The sequence below is a fragment of the Chrysochloris asiatica genome, unplaced genomic scaffold (genome assembly GCF_000296735.1).
Source record: "Chrysochloris asiatica unplaced genomic scaffold, ChrAsi1.0 scaffold00100, whole genome shotgun sequence".
NCBI lineage: Eukaryota > Metazoa > Chordata > Mammalia > Afrosoricida > Chrysochloridae > Chrysochloris > Chrysochloris asiatica.
This window is the reverse complement of record NW_006408618.1, coordinates 4,140,578-4,147,072: the sequence shown is the minus strand read 5'-3', so window position 1 is coordinate 4,147,072 and position 6,495 is coordinate 4,140,578. Positions and strand designations below refer to the sequence as shown.

Below are 6,495 nucleotides of genomic sequence, written 5' to 3'. Positions count from 1 at the left end.
GGGTATTCTGTGTTGTTGTTGGCGGAGCTCTCTGCTATACATCCACCCAATCCACCATCTTGTTTGTTCTCCCACATAGGGTTTTTGAGGCTGTAAATCTTTATGGGAGCATTCTCCCATGGAGTGGCTGGTAGTTTCAAACTACTGACCCTGAGGTCAACAGCCCAACTCATAATTACTACACTACCAGAGTTCCTTTCTTCTTCCAATTGTTGTTGTTAAGTGCTATCAAGTTGATTCCGACCCACAGCAACCCTGTATAGGGTTTCCAAGGAGCAGCTGGTGAGCTTGAACCGCTGACCTTGCAGATCAAACGGCTTTGCAGTCTGGTGCATTAACCCGCAGAGCCACAACAGAACTCCTATACTTTGCCCTTAAAGGTTAGTGATCTTCTGTACTCTATTTTTAACCTACCTGCCCTATATTTTCTCCAAAGGTAATTTCCAAGTTGCTTACACAGCTTCACGATGATGACTCTCAAACCTTTACTTATGGCTATAAAAATTCTGTCCATTTGAGGCAACTTTCAATAACTGAAAAACTGCAAAATTCCACTTTAACATTCCACAATGAACTCAAACTCAACACTGTCTAAAACTAAGCAAATCTTACTAATACCCACAAACCCACTCTGTTCTTCCTTTTGTGTTACCTAGCTCAATGGTCAGAACCAACATCATTCAATCACTCAAGTTAGAAAACTGAATATTAACCTTTGATTTATCTCTCTCCCTGCTTTCCTGATGCCCAAGACACTCAATTAATTGATAATTCTCAATATTCTCAATTCTCTCTTCTGCCTCTCCTTCTTTATATTTTAAGGTAGTCATCTGGACACAACTGTGCAAAAAAAACCCAACAAGTCTCAAACAGCTGTGCCAAAAGTGAATCTTTAGCCCAATTTAGCTCTCTGCTAAGATTTAAAAAAAAAACCAAGACTTTTCCAATGATATGTACACTATCTTCAGATCCTGACAGTCAAGTAAGCAAATTTGTGGGATCATCTGTTTGCCATTTATTTCAAAATGTGTATCAGTTTTCTAGTAATGTAGCTTTTCATTAGTAAATGGCTCTTCTATTAAAGATTACATCTGCAAATCTCATCAGTCCCAAAGTAACTATCACTGAAGCATAAAATACCTTTCCAAGTCCTGAATGACATTTAGTCATTTGTAATATAAAATACATTGGAAGTAAACTACAGTTGTGCTTACATGTCTAAAATATTTCTTTTGAAAAGTAGATTTCAACTTCCAGAAGATTTCTCTGCAAGTGGTCTTTAATGAAGTATTTGTGGCTTCTGGCTGCTAAAATTTAAAATATCCTATACCTAAATTTCTTTGTTTATGTACTAGTTAATTTACATGATTGAAGTAACTCTTCAATATGCTACCAAACATAATGAACACCTCTCCCATCACAATGCTGTTTAATGTTACATTTCATATTAACTGCACTTACATTCTTTGCTTGTCACACCTGTCTATTCTTCTTCCTGAATACTTAGCTCGATTACATTTTCCAACTGCCCCTTGTTTACCAGGGAAGAATGTACACATAGCTTCTAGGACTAGCTCAAAAATTTTCATGTGATCTCTGTTCTTTTCTTCCTCATTTTGGCTAGTCTGGAGATGAGCCCAACAATGACATCAGAAGTCTTATATAAAATACACTAGAATTGCACAATGGAAGAAAAGGCTGAACTGTGGAAATAATGTTGCATGCCTCTAAGACTAGGACCACTGGACCTGTGAGCTCAGGACCATAGTCTTGGGAGACACCATGGTCAACTGGCATAATATAATCCACAAACACAATGTTCTGCATCCTACTTTGGTGAGTAGTAACTGGGTGGCCATCTAAGGTGTTTGGTCTCTCCCTGTCCAGAGAAAAGAAGATTGATGAAAATTGAAGAGGTATGAAAACCATTATGCCAGTGGACTCATGGAACACAAAAACATCATTCTCCACAACCCTGACACCAGACGAAGGAGATGGTGCCAGGCTACCACTGTTAACTGCTCTAAAAGGGATCCATTAGAAGGTCCTAGAGAGAGTGGGAGAAAATGTGGAACAAATCTAAAAATCATAAATTATTGGAACCCCAAGACCTTTGTTCACCCTTCAGGTCTGGAAATGAACTCATCATGGCTCAATTTTCAGCTAAGCCATAGACAGATCTATAGGAGGAACAATATTAGTGAGGTATCCCTACCATAGAATAGTCAACCATTTGAGAACTAAAGGGTGGCATTTACCCAAGGACAAAGTTTTAAAGGATAGGTAAAGAAGGGGAAATGCAAAAAGAAACACAGAGAGGAAGCAGGAAGAGTGATGTTATATTGATGGAATTTCAATCAGTGAAATGAAACAAAGTGTGTGTAATCCATTGAGTATAAAACTGATGATCTTCTCTGTAAATCATCATCCAATTCACAATAAATACCCCCTTCCCCCAAAAAAGACTACCATATAGAAGGCATTGCAGCTTCCAATTTGGTTTCTTATACTGTTCCCTCTGAGTGATGTTATCCATTATGCCATAAGGACAGCCAAGCAGCCCTATAGAGAAGCTCTATATGTGGAGAGACACTGAAATTTCTTGCTAACAGATAGCATCCATCTGGCAGTTGTCTGTGTAAGCCCCCTGGAAGTATCTATAAGCTTTTAGTCACAATCAAGTTTTCAGATAACCACATCCCAGGCAATATCTGAGTCCTCATGAGAATAGCTTAATCCAGACTGCCCGGACAAGCCAACCCCAAATTCCTAACTCACAGAAACCATGTTGTTGTTGTTAATTGCCATCAAGTCAGTTCCAACTCCTGTGGTTGTTGTTGTTGTTGTTAAGTGCTGTTGAACTGGCTCTGACCCATAGCAATCCTGTATAGGGTTTCCGAGGAGTATCTGGTAAGCTTGAACCACTGACCTTGCAGTTCAAACAACACTGCAGTCAGCACATTAACCCACAGCACTACACTAGGACTCCAACTCCTAGTGATGCTATATATAAAGTTTCCAAGGAGCAGCTGATAAGTTTGAAGTCCTGACCTTGTACTTAGCAGTCCAGTGCTTATCCCACAGCACCACAGAAACCATAAGAGACAATATTTTTGTGAAGCAAAAACTAAAAAGAACTTTGACCTTTACTTCTAACCATATGAAAAATTAACTAGATCACAGACCTAATTTAATACTTACCTATATGACTTCTAGAAGAAAACATAATATAAAAATCTTTGTGGCCTTGAGTTAGGCAAAGATTTATTAGATGGGCTATAAAAAGAACAAATCCTACAGGAAAAAAACTAACAAACTGGACTTCATTAAGCTTTGTTCTTCAAAATATACTGTCAAATAACTTGAAAGGCAATCTACAGAGTGGGATAAAATATTTGCAAGATGTACCTGATACAGGTAGAAGTTGCATCCATAACATATAAAGAACTCATAAATCAATAAGAAGACAAACAGCCCAATTTAAAAAATGGAAAACAGATTTTTAGGCACATCCCCAAGATATATAAAAATGACAGATAAGCTCATGATAAGATGCTCAACATAATTCATCATTAGAGTAAATCAATACCACAATCTATCACTACATTCCCACTTCTTGTTGTTGTTGTTAGTGCCATTGAGTACGTTTCTACTCATAGTTACCTTGCATAGGGTTTCCAAGGGGCAGATGGTGAATTTGAATTGCCAACCTCCTTGTGGTTAGCAGTCCAATGTTTACCTTATAGAACCACACCAGAACTCTGCATACCCACTAGAAAAGCTAAACAAAATTTAACTGACAATACCAAATGTTGGCAAGGATATGGAAAAACTGAAACACTCATATATTGCTGGTAAAAGTAGAAAATGGTATCACTACTTTTAAAAAAAAAACAGCTTGGAGATTTATTATAAAATTAACTTTACACTTATCATAGACATAGCCACTCCAATCCTAAGTATTTACCCAAAGGAAATAAAAGCATGTACGTATTCACCAAAGACTTGTACTCAAATACTTATAGCAGCTTCACTCAAAATAGCCAATAGCTGGAAACCACCCAAAGATGCATTAACTGGTGACTGTGAAACATCTAAACAATAAATTACTACTCCTCAACAAAAAGGAGCCCATTACTAATACGAGTAATAACATAAATACTCAAAAGCATTATGCTATGTGGAAGAAGCCAGATAAGAACAACTGTGCACCAAATGAGTCCATTCACATAAATGTCTACAAAAGGAGAAACTATGGTGACAAATCAGATCAGTGGACGCTTGGAGTCAAAGGTGAGGTGGCTTTGAATTTTAACTGTAAATGGACACAAAAGAACTTTTGAGGTGATGGAATTGTTCTATATCATGATTCTGGTGGTGGTTTCACAAATGTCTGTTTATATGAAGACAGTGAACTATACACTTGAAGCAGGACATTCTACTGTATGCAAATAATACCTGCTTAAAGTCAATTCAGGGAGTAAAAGAAGTTCTCCTGTATCAAAAGTAGGTACTTCAAAATGGCTAGACAAAAACATCAGTCAAAATGCTCTATTTTGAAGAGTGAGACTACTGAAAGAAGAATTGTAAATGAGTAGCTCATATAGTGGGTACAGGCTGATCTAAGTTGGCTGTCTACGACACATGAAACAAAAAGGGAAGGCATGAGGACACAGACAGTACTGACTACACAGCCATAGTGAAACTAACAGATTATTTAATGTGTCTTTGCATTTACAGTATTTTGACAATGGAGAAGGAAGCAACATCAGGAAAGAATGTGATGACCTGGTGAATATACAAAGTTTCGTGTCAGCTTTAAAGAAATAACAGAGTAGAAAGAACAAAAAGTAATTGTCAGTCAGAAATATTTGGATAAATTTCTTCATCATATATTTAATCACATGGGAAATAAAAATTCCTATAAGCCAGGTTCAATCTAGAAAGCCAAATATTAGAAGAGCAATAGAATCTCAGTCGTTTTTTAGTATAGAAGCAAAGCTCTGCCAGGCTACAGAAACCACAGAATTAGTTTAAAAGTAAATTTTTCGAGTCCCTCTGGCACTGTGTTTGTAGAACATTTGCTACAAAATGCTATTGCACCCATCAACTCCACCTGCCAACACTATGTCTATAATACTTAAAACGATGAAGAAACTTTCATGTAGCTAGGGTATAGACTATGAGCAATTTAAGAAAAATGGGAAGTTAATCACCCTAGTGAACTGCTAGAAAAAATTATGCATTTATATGTTGTTGGTGTTGTTAAGTGTCATCAAGTTGGTTCTCACTCATAGCAACCCTGTATAAGGTTTCCAAGGAGGGGCTGGTAAGTTTGAACAGCCAATCTTGTGGTTCAAATCACCCTTGGGGTCAAGTGCTTATTCTATGGCACCAAACCAGGATTTCATGCATATATACATACAACCCAGACAATACTGACATGGCATACAACAGAAGCAGTTAACAGCTATTCTGATATGTTGACTTTGCTTAATGATGGATCACTATTTTCAGAGAATTCATTCTTTATTTGTGTTTGACACATTCTCCGTTGCATTATAATGGATTTTCAGTCGATGTATTCGATTAAAATGTTCCCTTACCTTAACATTTAAATACTATTGATGGATGTAACACTCTTAACATAAAAACTGAGGCTCTAGCTGAGAGTCTGCCATCTGTCTGCAACACAGCAGCCATTCACTTATGCTCCACAGCCATCCATATCTGCAGTTTCAAAGATGATATAAAACCAACAAACACTCTACTACTGAGAGTTGAGAAACTATGCCAGACCTTAAAAACTGTTTCATGTAAACCAGAGGTTTGTTACCTGAATTTTCAGCCACACTTTGATGCTATTGTACCCAAAGACCTTGTCTGTAGTTGTATTCCCAGTCTGTTAGCCATAATGTTTTCAAGTTTACCAGACTGCACTTCATGGGTTATCATGGACAACATCAACTCCAATGCTAACAAAATTGAGCAGAAAATAACCCAGAACAGAAAATGACAGTAAAAACATTTAGCCACTTCCAATTTCTATCATTACATGAGGTCCAAAATTGGGGGGTTTCTGCTGTGGTGGCAGTGAAACAAGACGATAGAATCTCGTCAGCCTCCAGCAACTGTTCCCAATGGAGGGATGATGCCCCAAATCAGCAAAACTGTATTTTTACCTACTAAAAGTATGAAAAAGAACAAAGAAAATGGATCCAAGGAATCAATGTTCCTGAGTTATATAGAGAGAGAAATTGTTGAATGGGTGTATATACTGCTATGTAAAATCTTAATGACAACAGCAACAAAAAATTAATTATAAGCTAAAAATATAATATCAAGAAAGTGAAAAGATAAGCTGCAGAATGGGAAAATTTATTTGCAAATCATATATCTGATATAGGCTTAATATACAGCTACATAAATAACTCCTACAACTCAAAAAAAAAAAAAACACAAAAGACAATCCAATTTTTTCAATGAGCAAAGGAC

The 6,495-nt window shown here is 37.0% G+C and overlaps 1 protein-coding gene and 1 pseudogene across 3 annotated transcripts in view; one reads left to right on the top strand and one right to left on the bottom strand.

Moving 5' to 3' along the window:
- The window catches only part of RABGAP1L (RAB GTPase activating protein 1-like), a 958,953-nt gene that overhangs the window by 733,578 nt on the left and 218,880 nt on the right, over positions 1–6,495 (bottom strand). The window lies entirely within an intron of this gene.
- LOC102813831 lies at positions 4,234–6,319 on the top strand (annotated as a pseudogene).